The following is a 16112-nucleotide window of genomic DNA, read 5'->3' on the forward strand; positions in this document are numbered from 1 at the left end:
CTAGAGAAAACCATCCCTGTAAATCATATTTCTGAACACAGCTAATCATGAAAATGTTCACAACTTAGTGATATAGTTGATAGCTTGCAAATGGATTTAAAAGAACAAAACAAATGAGTCCAGACACATTTATGAGCTGAAGATGTCCTAACGGGGGATTAGAGATTGAGGGCCGGAGCTGGGTCTCACATTTGTTTTTGTCCCCAGCACAGGGCCTCAGACAGCCATGGATACATATTAGGTATCAATTGACAGTCACTGAATTACTAAATGGAAATTTACTGGGGCTCTCTGCTCTGCTAAACTCTACACACAATTAGTCCTGCCCCATGGGATTCTTAGCACGAGCAGATATTTTATGAGAGTTGTCACTCCAAGTTGATTGGATAGAGAAAGTGAAACCAAGGGATTGTGTTTAAAACCAAATACATTTATTCTGCTAAATTTTTATAACTGAGATATTCTACTTTGGATGAAGCTGGACAAAATGACCCCTAGCTTGAGGTTTGTAGGTTTAGGAAAATATAGTTGTTGGTTTTGTTTTGTTTTGTTTTGTTTGAAGACGCTGAAATGAACCCAGCAGGCCAGCTGGCAGGAAGTCAGACTGCTGTCCTTGCCTCAGAGGATGACACAGGCCAAAGGAGAGAAGCAAAACAAGGCAGCCTGAGCAAGTAAGTCATTTTGCAAAGCTTTGCAGAGCTTTCCAGGTTTTTCTGGAAAAAGGAAGAAAAGAAAGAGGAAAGGGCAGGAAGAGGACTGGTTAACAACTGGCTACAGAAATGCTGATGAGTAGCTTTGTGTTGGTTTTGTTTTTCTAAGTTAGGAGTACGGAAAGAGGGCGTGCTTGGCCTGGCACTGCTTCCAGGCCGGGCCATCTTCCTGATCTCTGTGCTGACGCTGTTGTTCCAGCCACTGGAGAAATCCTGAGGCCTACACACTCCATGTATCTCATTGAAAAGCGGATACAGACTGCCTTCCAAAGACGTCTAAGGCGTGTGGAAGAGCAGAAAGGACAAAGTTTTGTTTTATTTTATTTTGCTTTTAAAATGTTTATGTGTATTTACTTTTTTGAATTGGCAGTTCACATACATGGCTCAAAACTAAAATAGTATAAAAAGGTATATAACAAAAAGCTGGCACAACTGAGCGACTGAACTGACTGAATGAAAAGTCTCTCTCCTGTTCCTGTACCCCATCTGCCCATTTCCCCCATCCTAAATAGAAAACTCTTTGTTACTAGGTTTTGTTTATCCACTAGTGATGTTTCTGTGCATGTGTGTGCATGCTCAGTCCCTCAGTCATGTCTGACTCTTTGCAACCCCATGGACCATGGCCTGCCAGGATCCTTGGTCCATGGAATTTTCCAGGGAAGAATACTGGATACTGGAGTGACTTGCCATTTCCTACTCCAGGAGATATTCCCAACCCAGTGATTGAACCTGTGTCTCCTGCATTGGCAGGCAGATTCTTTACCACTGAGCCACCTGAGAAACCTTTTATGCATATACAAGCTAAAATATATATATTCTTTACTCCATTCTAACAAATTGTGCCATGCTATACAAACCTTTTGCACCTTGTTGGGTTCCCCATCCTCCACCCCCACTTAACACTATATCTTGGAAACATTTCCTTCTAAGTGTACAGAGAGCATTCTCAGTTTTATTTTTGTGGCTGCAGAATTTTATACTGTATGAATGTAGTGTAATTTATCTGGTTCCCCTGAAGGAGGTTTAGGTTATTTCCAATGTTTTGGTATTATGAATAAGGGCATGGTCATTAAAAACAGATGTGACTTCAAATCCTAGTCTGATGCTTGACTTTAGGCCTTCATTTCCTAATCTGTAAAGTGGGGATTATTTTATATTTTTATTATCTGTCTCATAACATTATTGTGAAAGATTAAGTAATATATAAAGAACTTGAGAAATAGTAGGTACCCAGTGAAACCAATATATTATACCTTGCAACCAAGCATATTAGAATTTTATCTTGAAGAAGATACTTTGATTATTCCTAATTTGAGTAATCACATACATTTAAATACTTTTTTCAGAACCAATGTATATTTATTATTTTTAAAAATCCAGATAAGCAAAAAGAGGAAAATACAGATAGCCTATAGTGGCGCTAGTGGTAAAGAACCTGCCTGCCAATTCAGGAGACATAAGAGATGTGGGTTTGATCCCTGGGTTGGAAATAAGAAGATCCACTGGAAGAGGATATGGCAGCCCACTCCAGTATTCTTGCCTAGAGAATCCCCGGGGCAGAGGAGCCTGGCAGGCTACAGTCCATAGGGTCGCAAAGAGTTGGAAATGACTGAAGTGAATGAGCACATAATTGTACCACTGAAAAAAATTACTTATATGTTTTGATCTGTCTTTTGAGTTATTTCTCTAACCAAATGTGCATATAGTATAAAATTCGGAATGAAATGGTACAGTACATACTTTTTTATAACCTGCCTTCTTCAATTAACTGTGCTTGCAATCATCTCTCCATGTCATAAAATATTTTTCTCATTGTTTTTAATGACTGCCTAGTATGTTATCCTTTGGAGTTATAATAATTTATAATTTATTAAAAATTCTCTCTGGGTAGAGAATTTACTTATACATAAGTATTTAATCTCTCTAGAATTAATGGTGATTCATAATATGAGTTAAGTAATATAAATTATTATTACTTTTTACAAATGGTTAATCAGGAACTTGCCTGACATCCTTTATTGAACAAGCCACACTTACCCTACTAGTTTGAAATGCTATCTTAATCATATTCTAAATCCTTATATAAGCATAGATAGAATTGATTTTAGATTTTATTCTATTCTGTAGATTGACTTCTCTATTCTCATGTAGTAATCACAATTTCATTAAAGCACACTTAAATGTCTACTGGTATAAGTCCCTCATTACATTTTTTTTTTTTCCAAGAATGTTTTGGCCATTTTAATTTTCTTATTTTTCTCAAAATGTTAGAATAATTTTTACAGATTCTAGAAAAGTAGAATTGGATGAAAAATTGAATTGTATTTAATTTAAACATCCTTTTGGGGATGTTTTTGTTTCCTATGGCTGCTATAACAAATGACCAGACTTTATGGCGTAACAACAGAAATGAATTCTTGTAGTTCTGAAGGCCAGAAGCCTGAAATCTGTGTCACTGAGTCGAACTCAAGGTGTCAGCAATGCCACGCTCCATCTGGAGGCTGGAGGGGAGAATCCATTCACTGCCTCTTCTAGTTTCTGGTGGCTACTGGCCTTCCTTGACTTTGAAGATACTTTGATTGCTCCCAGTTAAATAGGAATGCGTGTGTGCTAAGTCTTGTCCAACTATTTGCATCCAGGGATTGAACCCAGGTCTCCCTTACTGCGGGCAGATGGTTTACCATCTGAGGGGACCATTTTTCAGTTTCCCACAGGGAAAAATTGACATCTTTATAATTGAGATATTGTGATTTATTATAATAAAAAAGTATATTTTGTCTTCATCCCATTTCTAAAACTGTTGGAATTTCTAAATGATAAGAGCAGGGCTTCTCTGGTGGCTCAGTGGTAAAGAATCCACCTGCCAATGCAGGAGACATGGGTTTGATCCCTGTTCCAGGAAGGTCCCACATACCACAGAACAGCTAAGCCTCTGTGCCACAACTATTGAGCCTGTGCTCTAGAGCCCGGGAGCCACAGCTGCTGAGGCCATGTGCCACAACCACTTTGCTCCCTGTGCAGCAGTGAAGCCTGTGAGCTGTGAAGCCCATGCTCTGCAACAAGAGAAGTCGCTGCAGTGAGAAGCCTGTGCACCACGAGAAGAGAGTGCCCCCGGTCACCGTAACCAGCAAAAGTCTATGTAGCAATGAACACCCAGCACAGCCAAAACTAAATTTTAAAAAAAAAAAATTATTAAGAAGAAGAAACACTTTCAAGTAATAAGAGCAAAAAAGGTGTCTTGATATGCATAACAATCCCCTTTGAACCACACTGGAGTTTATGTTAATGAGGTGACTTCTGGAAAGCATCTAAAGATGAGAGCTGGTTGCCAGGGGAACAAACCATGTGATTAGAAGGTTGGAACTTTCAGTCCCAGTCACCCAGAAGGGGAGAGGGGCTGAAGGTTAAATCAGTCACCAAAGACCAGTGATTTAGTCAATCATACCTATGTAATGAAGCCTCCATAAAAAGTCCGAAAGGATGAGATTTGGAGAGGTTCCAGTTTGGTTAATCAGAATTTTCTACTTGCCAGGAGGGTGGCATATGCCATACTCCATGGGGACAGAAATTACTGTGTTCTGGACCCTTCTAAACACTGTCCCCTGCATCTCTCTCTTTCTTCTTTTTTGTAGTAGAGCCCTTTTATTATTTATTATTATATATATTTTTAATTTTATCTATTTATTTTTGGCCACACTGGGTTTTCATTGCTGTGCTTAGGCTTTCTCTAGTTGCAGTGGGCTCTGGCTCCTCTTTGTTGTGGTGCTCCAGCTTCTTATAGCGGCTTCTTTTATTGTGGAGTGTGGACTCTAGGTGTTTGTGTTTCTGTAGTTATGGCACAAGGCCTAGTTGCTCCAAGGCAAGTGGAACCTTCCTGGACTAGAAATCAAATCTGTGTCCCTTGCATTGGCAGGCAGATTCTTATTTACTGTACAACAGGGAAGTTCATATTAATTCTGTTTTATGTTTTGTTTTTTTGGCCACAAGGCAGGTATGATCTTAGCTCCCCACCCAGGAATTGAACCCATGCCCCTGCACTGGAAGGCATAGTTATAACCACTGGGCCAACAGGGAAGTCCCTCCCATCTCTTCATCTGGCTGTTCATTCCTATCCTTTAAAGTCTTTCATAATAAATTAGTAATCTAATAAGTAAATTGTTTTCCTGAGTTCTGTGACCCACTGTAGTAAAGTAATTGAATCAAAGGGGCAGGTGATGAGAACCTCCAATTTATAGCTGGTCACTCAGAAGCATAGGTAAGAATCTGGACTTGGAATTGGTGTCTGAAATAGGAGCAGTCTTGTAGAAATGAGCCCTTAAACTATGGGATCTAACACCACCTCCTAGAAGATAATGTCAGAATTATTTGTTGTCGGTATCCACTGAGAATTAAAGAAGTGTTTGGTGGCGTTGGAAACACAGACATTGGAATAATCATTTTTCCATGCAAATCAGAATGTTCCTTTAAATATTCTTTTAAGTCTTTGGGTAATGAGAGTTTTCACATAGGCTCTGGATGTTTTTGAGGGTTTTTTAAAAACCATTATATTTTCTAACTCTGTGTTATTGGCGTATAGAAAAATCTATCATTTTTTGTACATTTATTTTGTAGCTATTTTATAACTGGGATATACATAATTAACAATTTGTCTATTAATGCTAGGTGATTTTTCAGAAAATTTTCTAGTATTTTCAGGTAACGTAGCATATCATCTGCAAATATTGATACTTTTGTCTTCTTTCAAATATCTAGAGCTCTTATTTCTTGTCTTACTGCAGTGGCCAGAATTTATAGAAAAATGTTTTAAAATAATGAGCATTCTTTCCTTGTTTTAGACTTTAAAGGAGTAACTCTAGAGTTACTTCACTAAGTATGATCAAGGGACTTCCCTGGTGATCCAGTGGTTAAGAATCTGCCTTGAAAAAAAAAAAAAAAGAATCTGCCTTGAAAGGCAGGGAATAAGGGTTTGATCCCTGATTGGGGAACTAAGATCCCACATGCTTCGGGGTAACAAAGCCTACCCACCCCAACTAGAAGCCTCAGTGATGCAATTGTCGCGTGAGAGTGTGTTCCTTGGTTCTTTGTCTCGTCACAACAAAGATTTGGAGTGACGGACGTCAAAGCCCCCTCGGCGTGTCACAGCTCTCAGGTCTTGGATAGACCGTGTTATAGCTCTCAGGTCTCAAATGGACCATGTTATAGCTCTAAGACAAATCAGTGTTACAGCTCAGTGTTACAGCTCTATTTTATTTAGAAGATAGCAGGAAAATCCATCTTCGAGGCATGAGGGCACGTTGATCCGAAGACACAAGGAGAAGAGCGCCCCAGCGCGTGGGGGAGAGAGAGAGAGAGAGCTGGCTTTGGCTCTTCTGTTTATATGTTTATCTCTTCCTGGGCCTGTCCTATGTAAATTGGGCCAGCCTGGAGTGTTGCTTGTTTTACCTGGGGTCCTCACTCCGGTCCTCGGACCTTCTTTTGTTTCATTTTCGCAGGCTTTTCCCTTCCTTGTCTTGTAGCCACCGCCATTTTGGACTCCTTTTCCCTGTTCTATCTACCTAACACAATGAAGACCCAGTGCAGCCAAAAATAATAATAATAATAAATTGAAAGTTTTTTTAAAAAGTATAATCAAACTATTGTTTTGAAAACTTTTATAAGATTCTGTGATTTTCTAATCATAAAGAGGTCTTCTATCAATGCCTTTGCTTCTAGATTTGAAATTAATTAGATCAGTTCTAAACAAGCAAACAGGTGACACTACTGGTAAAGAACCCTCCTGCCAGTGCAGGAGACATGAGATGCAGGTTTGATCCCCGGGTTGGGAAGATTGCCTGCAGAAGGGCATGGCAATCCACTCCAGTATTCTGGCCTGGAGAATCCTATGGACAGAGGAGCCTGGTGGGCTATAGTCCATAGGGTCACAAAGCGTTGGACATGACTGAAGCAACTCAGCACACACGCAAACACACACAACTGATTCACTCTTCCTGCTTTGTTTTACCCTGCTTTCAAGCAAGAAGTGCCTGCTCTGCAACCTATACTTTGTTATTGTTTTAGTCATTAAGTCATGTCTGACTCTTTTGCAACCCAATGACTGTAGCCCTCCAGGCTCCCAGGCAAGAACAGTGGAGTGAGTTGCCATTTCCTTCTCCAGGGAATCTGCCCGACCAACCGATTGAGTGGGTGTCTCCTGCATTGGCAGGCAGATTCTTTACCACTGAGCTACAGGGCCTCATATATCACAAACATATAATAAATTATTTAAAGAACTCACAGAATCTTTGCCACTGAGTATCTTGTATTCAGTGCCAGTCCAGTCCCACTTATAACCCTAAATATCTACTCTTATTACTAACTGTATTCAAACCTTTAGAAACCCTGTTCTCCATCTGTTAACCTGTGTTCTCAAAAGGGGACTGGGACAAAATGCAGTGAAGGTTGTGGGTTGACTGCCTCTATGTTGGAAGGTTGCTTTGGCATTCATGGAGGAACAGACCACTTTATTATTAAGAGAAAAAAACAAATTAAGGACTTCCCTGGCTGTCCAATGGTTAGGACTTTGTGCTTCCACTTCAGGAGGCAGGGATTCAATCCCTAGTCAGGGAACTAAGATCCTTCATGCCACAAAGTATGGCCAGATACATAAATAAACATATTGAAACTATTTTAAAAAAAAATAATTGTTGAATCCTTCTTCTCAGATGGCAGAGGTATTAGTTTCCTGTTGCAGCTATAACAAATTACCACAAACTTAATGGCTTAAAATGACCCAAGTTAAAAAAAAAAAAAAAAAGACACATGTTTATTATCTTACAGTTCTGGAGGTCAGAAGTCCTAAAACTGAGGTGTTAGCAGGTCTCTGTTTCTTCTGGAAGCTCCAAAAGAGAATCTGTTTCCTCCCCTTTTTCTAACTTCTAGAGGCCAAGTATATTTCTTGGCTATGGCCCTATTTTCCATCTTTAAAGCCAGTGATGTAGCATCTTCCAATCTCTCTATCTTTCTCTCTCTGACCATCCTGCCGTCTTCTCATATGAACCTTTGTGATTACACTGGGCCCACAAAGATAATCCCCCCCATTTCATGATCCTTACCATAATCATACCTGTAAACTCTTGCCATAAAAAGTAACATGTTCACAAGTTCTGGTGATTAGGATAAGGCCTTCTCTGAAGTAAAGTGAAGTGGCTCAGTCCTGTCCAACTTTTTGCGACCCCATGAACTGTAGCCTGCCAGGCTCCTCTGTCCGTGGGATTCTCCAGGCAAGAATACTGGAGTGGGTTACCATTTCCTTCTCCAGGGGATCTTCCCAACCCATGGATCGAACCCAGGTCTCCTGCATTAGAGGCAGACGCTTTAACCTCTGAGCCACCAAGGCCCTCTCTACCATCAATATACCATAGTAGAGATACAACAGATTCCTGAAAAATAAAGTATCATTTCCCAGTAGTGTAGATCATCAATTTTCTTTCTTCTTCTTGATGTACTCATAGCTTACCAAATATTCACAGCATTGCACATGACAGTTTAGGAAATGAACTTTTTCAATATTAAAAGACTCATATTACTCTTAAATTTTCATAAATGTATCTGTGATGTGCATAATTCTTTGTCAAGTCAATATATATATATAATCCTAGAATTATAAATAGTTTTGTTTTATAGAAATTAATATGTCATTCTGTTTAAACTATTTGTTAAAAATTAAATAAAAATTTGGATTTAAATGTTTGATATTCATTAATTATGATTTATATTTTTCCTTTTAATTTTTAAAAACCTTAAAAAAATTTTTTTGGCCACATCACGTGGGATGTGGGATCTTAGTTCCCCGACCAAGGACTGAACCCTCACCCCCTGCAGTGGAAGCTCAGAGTTCTAACCACTAGGCTGCCAAGGAAGGCCCTTAACTTTAATATTTTTCAGTGTCTTGGAAGAAATATTATTTGTGAAAACTTGAAAAATAATTTAAATTTTTATATTTTACATTTGTTGACATTTTTGAGTTAGTCAGAATTTATATACTTCAAATTCATTTTAATTTTTAATCCTTAGGTCTGCACTATGCTATAGAAATATAACGCAAGCTAAAAATATAAACTTTTTTTCGTATATCTTAAAAAGTAAAAGGTATAGGTGAGATTAATTTTTTTTAAGTATTTATTTATGTTTGGCTCCGCTGGGTCTTGGTTGCTGCTTGTAGGCTTTTTCTAATTGTCACAAGCACAGGCTTCTCATTGCGGTGGCTTCTCTTGTTGGGAAGCACTGGCTATTGGTGCTCGGGCTTCAGTAGTTTTGGCACACAGGCTTAGTTGCCCTGTGGCTTGTGGAATCTTCCTGGATCAAACCCGTGTCCCCTACCACCAAGGAAGTCTGGTGAAATTAATTTTAATAATACATTTTATTTACCAATGCATTCAAAATATTATCATTTCAGTATATAATAAATATATATTTCAATGAGAAATTGTGCATTTCCTTTTTTTTTCTGCAACAAGTCTTCAAAATTCATGTGTATTTTACACTTACCACACATCATTAGCTGAAGAAGGGAAAGGCTACCCACTCCAGTATTCTGGCCTGGAGAATTCCTTGGACTATATAGTCCATGGGGTCGCAAAGAGTCGCTCAGCACAACTGAACAACTTTCACACACACATCATTAGAGGTTTTGCCAAAATAAGCACAAGAGAAATAATTTCATGGACTGTATGATAATTTAAGAATTATGTTTCTGAGGACTTCCCTGGTGGCTTAGTGGTAAAAAATCCACCTGCCAATTCAGGAGACATGAGTTCTATCCCTGGTCCAAGAAGATCCTGTATGCTGAGGAGCAACTAAGCCCGTAAGCCACAACTATTGAGCTTACGTACCACAACTACTGAAGCCGGTGTGCCCTAGAGCCCATGCTCCACAACAAGAAAAACCACTGCAGTGCCCATGCGCCATAACTAGGTAAAAGCCCATGCAACAACGAAAACTCAGAATAGTCAAAAAGAAATTTTTTAAAATTATTTTTAAAAAAGAATTATGTTATTTTATTACTTTATATTGCTGGTCTTATCAAGATATACCCCCATTTATGTAAAATTAATTAAATTCAGTCGACTTTGGTGAAACTTTCAGTTGTATAAAACCATAGTTCATATTTTGTGGTTTTGTTTTGATGCAGGTATGTGGCATTTGGTAAAGGGGCCTCCATTTACACTCTTGTCCCTGGCCCCACTCATGCTAGGACTGGGCCAGATGACTGTCTCCACCATGTGACCAGGTGCAACTGGAGGGGAGAACCTTTAGGCAGCTTAGAAGAAGCCTTCTGTAGCAGTGCTTACCGCTGTGCTTTCTTATTCCTGAGTAGCTTCTCATGTTCCCTCTGTGATTCTCCTCAACCGTTTCCCTTTCAATGAATAAATATTATTGACTAAATAAATTCACATAGGTTATTTTTGCTATCTGTCAAGCCTTTCACATATATATCTACTTGATATACAGTAAGCACCATGAGGAAGGAAACAGCAGATAAGGAAACAGGCTGAGAAAGATTAGGTGACCTGAGTGTAACAGTTAGTAACCAGGGCTTCTCATTCCAAGTTGTTATTTTTTCTATTTCGTTTTGTTGCGATTCCATACAAGGCTCTGTGCTAGGCCCTAGAAGATGTAGCCATGGGCAGTCAACTCTTTTTGCCTCAATCTTATGCTTCATTCCCTGGAGAAAGAAATGGCCTGTGTTGATGAAAAATAGAATATGTGGCAAAGGACAGGCCTGTTTTGATGAGCCCTTAGATGTCAACTTTGAGATTCTGTATTTTATTCTGGTGATAGTGTGAATCCCTGAAGAGTTTGCATACAAGAAAAAGGCCTGCTGGGAGCTCTGCATTAAAAAGAGGAAAAGTCAGGGACTTCCCTGTTGATCCAGTGGTTAAGAATCCCAGTGCCAACACAGGGGACACAGGTTCAGGTAAGCCTGTGCGTCACAAATGTTGAGCCCATGTTCTAGAGAAAGCCCGTATGCAGCAATGAAGACCCAGTGCAGCCATAAATAAATAAAGAGTGCTTTAAAAAGTAGTATATAAATACTCAATTTGTGTGTGTGTGTGTGGTGAGTCATGTCCGACTCTTTGTGACCCCATGAACTGTAGCTCGCCAGGCTCCTCTGTCCTTTTCCAGGCAAGAATACTGGAGTGGGTTGCCATTTCATACCCCAGGGGATCTTCCCAACCCAAGGATCAAACCCAAGTCTCTTGCATCTCCTGCATGGGCAGGTGGATTCTTTACCACTGCGGGACCTGGGAAAATAGTAGAATATTTTTTTTAAAAAATAGGAAAAGCCAGGAGCATGGAAACCAGATAAAAGTCTTTTTAACAGTCCAAGAGAGACTCAGCCAGGGTGGAGGCAGGAATGAAAATCAAGAGACATCTGTGGGACACAGCGTGGCTGTAGAATCTGTAGAAACTGACCACTGATTGGCCGTGGAAGGTCAGGGGCATGGGTAAAGTCAAACAAACCATACTTTTTATCTTGGAAAGAGTGTTTTTGTTCACATAAGCATTGCAGTCACAAGGATAAGGTGGTCAAGAGGGGTAAGGCAGGAGCAGGTGGGAGTGATGGAAAGTTAGAGAAGTGTTTTCTTGGATTATATTGAGATACTGTGGGACATCCAGGTACAAATAACTGGCCAGTTGTTGCTCAAATCAGTTCTGTAGCTCAAGAGAGAGTTTTCGACTGGGGGTAGGATTTAAGAGACTTTTGTGCTATAAGAGACTTTTGAGACATTGGAGTTATGGGAGTGAAGGAAGGCACGAAGGAGAAAAGAAGAAGACCAAAGGAAAAAGCCTCAGGAGAGGACATCTTTGCGAACCGAGAGGGAAAAAGAGGAAGTGAGGGAGGTGGAAGAGCAGCCAGGGAAAGGGGAGGCCCTTTGTGAGTGAACCTGAAGACAGATACCAGGAGTCTCACCCTTTTGTCTCCCACATCCATCACTATGCTTGGCATACAGCAGGCACAACTGAGTGAATAAAAAGTGAATGAACCAGAAGAGATATATTCCCCCTCCCTACCCACCCACACTACCCCCCCCCCCAAAAAAGGAAAAAAGGCTTTTCAGAAGATGGTTAATAATGTAAATGCTGCTGAGAGGAAAAGAGTAATATTGACCAATAAGAGGCTCTCGGCTTTCTCCTTTTTCTCAAAACTCAAGTGGTCACAGGAACGTGTTCCAGGTGGGACAGGGCTGACCATAGTGACCAGACAGGAGAGAACCGTCTCTGGGAAGAGCTGAACCCTGAGGACACTGGGGACTGGGGAGCTGTTGGAAAGGACACCAAATGAGGCCCACTTGGTGCCTTCCCAACCCTCCACCCCACCCTCCTCTTTGGTTCATGTAGTTGCCGGTATTTGGGTGCTGGCCCCTTCCGTCTGAGTCAGGAAAGAATCATTTCTAATCCTTTGGCTGACTAAAGTGAGGGACCTGTGTTGGCTTCTTTTAATGTTGGACTCCCAGTGAATGGGGGAGGCAGGGAACACCCACATATGGAAGCCGGTTTTACATGGAGTGAGGCACGTTGGTCCCTGGACTGTAACTGAAGACATCCCCAGCCCTGGCTTCTGACATAACTATCTTTTAGAATGTTTACTGAATGTTCAGATGATTTTTCCCTCCAAGGTGGGGCCTGGAAGTGCCTCAAGAGAGGCATTTTGTGATGCAATAAAGCAGGGTTTCAACTAACCATCCTCTCTCCTATTTGGGCCCCTGAACAGTCTAGGAACTTCCTAGAAGTGTATGAAGGGAGACAGAATAGGGTCACTGCCGAAGACTGGCCAGCCAATCCACAGAGATTCCCCATGGTGTCAACTCACCTCAGGGCTTAGTCAGACTGGCCCTCAGCCTTGCCTGGCTTGAGACCTCATGTATTAACACAGAGTGGATCAGCTCTCTGGAGGCTGATTCATTAATCCTACTTTCAGATACTCGTGTACGTGCAGGGCTATTTTGACCTCCTAACCAACGTATTTTTTTTTTCCTGTTTCCTGTAACCCTCCCTCCCTTTGAGATGACTGCACCATGAGGCATCTTTCACCTCAAGGCTCCTGCCATAGAGCAGAATGCAGTGACTCGAAGGTTGGCTTAGTCTGAGGGAGTTTCTTCCCGCAGCCCTAGATCAAGTTTTCCCAGACTGAAAAGTGCAGGACCCCAGGAACCTGTGGAGGGTCCACACTTATTCTCATGCCTGAGAGTGCAACAAAAAAAAGCAAACACCATAACAGGTTGGCAGAGACTGCAGAAGAAAAGATAAAGCTTTTTTCCTTCTTTTATGAAAAAGAGATTCCACATTTTCATTTCACACTGGGTCCCCCAAATACGTAGCTGAACCTGCTGGCAGATAGGGCATTCCTGAAGGAATTAGCCAAGGTCTAAGAATATTCTGGGGGTTTTGTGGCTTAAGTAAGAATGTCAGTTAGCCCTGCCCAAATTTGGAACAATGTTGGGACTATTTCAAGGTACATGAAATGTCAACAATAGAGGTGAAGGACTGTTACCAAAGCAAATATGTAGTGACTGCACAAGGGATAAGTAAACATAAATCAAACTTGCCAAAAAGTGTTTGTGGCTATTCAGCTTCGTTTGGAAGAGGGATGAGGTGGATAGAAAGGCTGTCTGGCTAGCTTCCCCTTGAAGCCAGAACTTTGCTTGTTTACCTGATAATGTAGGAGTATATCTGAAAATTGAAACTTCAGGAAATCTTGATTTGAATGAAGAGTTGATCTCCCTACCTCATCTTCAAAATTGGGTGCCACTGGATTCTAGTTGTTGCCAATTTGTTACTGAGCAATGGTATCATGTGTTTATTTTCATTCAGTTCCTAGGATAGCTGAACTTATTTCAAATGGGTCTTCCTTAAAAAAAAAAAATCAGATATTGGTGTCCTTTTTTGAATTCTCCACTTAAATTCTTCATATTCTTATTTATTTGCAAGCGCTTCCTACATATTAAAAGTAATATTTTGCTTATCATATATGTTGCAAATAAGTTTTCCCAGTTTGTCGCTTTCAACTGTCCCTCTGGACTGTCTCCAAAGCACAACATCCGATGGGAATGAATGAAGTCACAATAACAATAATACCAAAATTCATTAATTCAAATGAGTAGTCATCTAATTTACCACTAATAATCATCTACATTTACTGAGTACATACTAAATGCTTCATGCACCGTTCAAAGTGTTGGTGAAGGTACTCAGTCCTGTTCCACTCTGTGGGACCCCATGGACTATGGCCCACCAGGCTCCTCTGTTCATGGGATTTCCCAGGCAAGAATACTGCAGTAGGTTGCCGTTTCCTTCTCCAGGGGATCTTTCCGACCCCGAGGAGATGGAACCTGGGTCTCCTGCATGGCCGGCAGATACTTTAATGTCTGAGCCAACAGGGAAGCCCCATCTACCATTACAGTGACCCCTGAGGGTGGGTACTCCTGTTAGTTCCATTTTATAGATGAAGAAACAGGTGAAAGAAGACAAGTAATTTGTGTTTACACAGCCTAGGAAGGGATGAAACATGGGTCTTGATACCTGTCTGACACCCACCCCAGGTTCCAACCCTAAACTGTCCAATACAGTAGCCATATGTGGCTATTGAGAACTTATGTGATCTCCCCAATCTTGAAGCCCAAGGATGAAAAAATGAGATATAGCTCACTAACTTTTAAATTGATTATATGTTGAAATAATATTTTTACTACATTGGACTAAGTAAAATGCTTTACTGCTTTGAAATTTTTGTTAATGTGGTTACTAGAAAACTTTATTTCATTTTATTTTCTTGGCCACCCAACTTGGCTTGCAGGATCTTAGTTCCCCCAGTAGAGATTGAACCTACGCCCTAGGCAGTGAGAGCACAGAGTCCTAGCCACTGGACTACCGCCAGAGAATTCACTCTTTTGTTTTACTTTTTTTGTTTTCCTTTTTTAAAAAAATTAAATATGAATCACTTAACATTTTTATTGACAAGACAGTTCTAACTGCTTTCCTCCACTTCCATCCTTCACTTGGGTGTAGTCCCTTGATTATTTTCCAGCTGCACGCTGTTGGCTTCTCTTTATTTGATGGTGTAAACAGCGAACATTTATTTCTCACAGTTTTGGAGACTGAGAATTACAAGATCAAGGTACTAGCAGATTCAGTCTAGTGACAACCCTCTTCCTGGCTTGCAGATGGTAAACCATCTTCTTGCTGTGTCCTCAGATGGAGGAAAACAAGCCTTTTTATAAATTTGTTAAATTGAAATCTCTAGGATTTTGTGTATTTTCTTCATGTTTGCCTTTTATTAATTTTTAAAATGTGCATTAAAATGGTAAATTTTAGGTTGAAAAAAAAAAAAAGAAGTCCTCATACACAACATGAGTGAATCTTTAAAACGTTATGCAAAGCAAAATAACCTGACGCAAAAGGCCAAATATTGTGCGATTCCTGGCAGGAGATATCTAGAACCGGCAAATTTGTAAAGATGGAGAAAGTAGATGAGAGGTTACCAGGAGCTGAGGTCGGGGGGGGGGGGGGGGGGGGGGGGGGGGGGAAAAAAAAGAAAAAGGGGGTGTGGAACAAAGGGCTGCTGAGCGGCCGGAGAGCGGGGCGGCGGGGCTCCGCGCCCGAGGCAGGCATCTTTGTCCGGGCGGGAGGTGGCGGCGGTCCGGCGGTGGGAGGCGCGGGGCCGAGCAGAGGAGCGGCGGCCGCGGGGGAACGCCAGCCCGGGCGCAGGGCCCGGCCGACCGGCGGCGCGACAGAGCGAGGCAGGGCCCCACCCGCGCACCCTCCCCTGCCCTTCCGCAGGGGCCGGCGGAGCACGCGCCCTGCGCTCTCCCGGTCCTCCTTAACAAAGAGCCGGGAGGAAGCCCTTAGCGAAGCCCAAGAATTGGAAATAAAGCTGCCGGGCCCTCCCTCTGCTCTGGAGCGCCTCGGCCTGCGCCCCGGGCTCCTTGGCCTCAGGGACTTTACCGCGGATCTCGGGTACTGGGTGGTGTCTGCTTCTATTTAGCACTTGCTCCTTTTTACTGTGTAAGTAGGAAGGAGTGCCCCCTCTCCTTTCCTCATCTTCCACTATCCCAGTTTTAACCTGTATACTTCCGTGATTTTCCCCATGACCACGTAAAATCTCTCTCTCTCACTCACACACACACACACACACACGGTTCACCTTTTGTTTCACACACACACATATGCACGCACACACGGCACTTCCTTTTGTTTTCCAAAACGGCATCATATAATATACACCGCTCTGCATCTTTTCTGTTGCTTATGGAAACCCCAAATCCCAGTTGGGATTCACTTAATATTAATCCACGGCATGAAGGGACCTCCTGCCATGCTGGTTTACTTAACAGTTCTGTCGTTCTACCACCGTAAATAGTG

At 41.4% G+C, this 16112-nt stretch overlaps 1 long non-coding RNA gene across 1 annotated transcript; it reads left to right on the top strand.

Annotated features, from left to right (window-relative positions):
* Positions 1 to 318: 318 nt before the first annotated feature.
* LOC121819267 (uncharacterized) lies at positions 319 to 15209 on the top strand. The gene is made up of 2 exons (XR_006059547.2): positions 319 to 671; positions 9880 to 15209. It is a non-coding gene; the product is annotated as an uncharacterized LOC121819267 (long non-coding RNA).
* The last annotated feature ends 903 nt before the right edge of the window (positions 15210 to 16112 follow it).

The sequence above is a fragment of the Ovis aries genome, chromosome 3 (assembly GCF_016772045.2).
Source record: "Ovis aries strain OAR_USU_Benz2616 breed Rambouillet chromosome 3, ARS-UI_Ramb_v3.0, whole genome shotgun sequence".
NCBI classification, from domain to species: Eukaryota; Metazoa; Chordata; class Mammalia; order Artiodactyla; family Bovidae; genus Ovis; species Ovis aries.